Below are 1,706 nucleotides of genomic sequence, written 5' to 3'. Positions count from 1 at the left end.
ACCTACTATTTAGATAAGGATACAGCACTTTGTTATCTCTCTCTAGTGATAGCAGACGTCGTATTAACTTTTTTAATTAATTAATATTATAATATGGTGGAGCGTTTTCTTGTGTATTTAGAGAATTGCTTTCATGTGTTGGTGTAAATGGTATGCTTGAAATGGGTAATGGACTCGACCTATTATTTGGAGTGAATGATGTTGCAGTAAATAAAGGAGAGAGTGTATTTCCTGAGGATGTACCTACTGATAGAATGTAAAGGAATAAAAGAATTATTACTTGAAGACGGACCGGAAATATGAAAAGGATAGTCAGGTTGATTATTTTGTTGTAGCATTAACATATCCGATTCGTGAAGAATACAGTTAATTTTGTGTTCTGTATTTAGACGAATAAAATCTGCATAAGACCTAAGTTTGTTAGCGACGTGTTCACCATATGTAGTCGCGTTGTCCTTTATTTTATTTTTTCAGCATACGTTTTCAGTATAGAATAAACCTCATCTACCCTTGGATCCTCATATGTTTTAATTTTTTTTTTTTTGGCTTGGCGATGAAAATTTCTTTGGTCGTTGTGTAATTTTCCCATCACCATCAACACTATCTACCACGATGTAGGTAGCTGTCTTCCACGCAATCTTCGTCATCTATTTCTTCCTAAACAATAATACCTAATTATGTATATACATATACGTAAAACCGATGCATACCCAGGGAGCGGCTAAAGGGCTATAGGTAATAGGGGCTTAAATCATATAAAAAAATTATTTTAAAAAAACTTTATAGCCCCCTCACCATATAAAATTTCTGTATACGCCACACAGTGTTATAAAAGAAAATTTACCGTAGAATATATTAGAATAATATAAACTGATTTATTTTGAATGCTTAATTTGGTTCTTTACTTTCTTATTAAGTATATACAACGTGAGTAGTATATATGTACCAATCCTGGCACAGTGCCCATTTTTAACAATAAAAGTTCAGAAAAAACCCAATGTACAAAAAAAGTTCAGAAAATTGAAATGCAATAATAATTAAAATATTTTTTCACAAATCTAATTGCAATAATAATTAAAATATTTTTTTGCAAAATCCCCCAAAATATTTTTTCTCAAAACTTATGTCATTAATTAATTAAAAATCTAAATGCAAAAAAATCCCCCAAAATATTTTTTCGCAAAACTTATGAAATTAATTAATTAAAAAATCTAATTGCAATAATAATTAAAATATTTTTTTACAAATTGAAACGTAATAATAATAAAATTATTTTTTCGCAAAAACTTATGAAATTAATTAATTAAAATATTTCCCAAAATATTTTTCACAAAATACTTATGTTATAAAGACACATTCCTAGTACATGGAATCAAGTCGAAAATACAAATGATACTAGGGAGGGCGAATCGCCCTCTCTACTCCAAACGAAAAATACAGCATTTCAATATTTTTCAATGGAAATATTCCATTGAAAACAAACACATTTCCTTAAAGTCGACAACTAGGGACTTGTCAGAGTATACTCAGATGAGGAAACTCAAGTCGAAATACAAATGATAACAGGGAGGGCAAAACGCCCTCCCTGGCTTAAACGAAAAAAACAGCATTTCAATCATACAAATGAATCAGGTTTATATTCTCTTGTCTTAATCCTTCAAGAATATTTTTCTAATTTTTTTTGTTTTGATCTATGATTAGTTTAT

The sequence above is a fragment of the Acyrthosiphon pisum genome, unplaced genomic scaffold, assembly GCF_005508785.2.
Source record: "Acyrthosiphon pisum isolate AL4f unplaced genomic scaffold, pea_aphid_22Mar2018_4r6ur Scaffold_21539;HRSCAF=24201, whole genome shotgun sequence".
NCBI lineage: Eukaryota > Metazoa > Arthropoda > Insecta > Hemiptera > Aphididae > Acyrthosiphon > Acyrthosiphon pisum.
The sequence above is the reverse complement of the archived record's forward strand: the minus strand, read 5'-3'. Positions refer to the sequence as shown.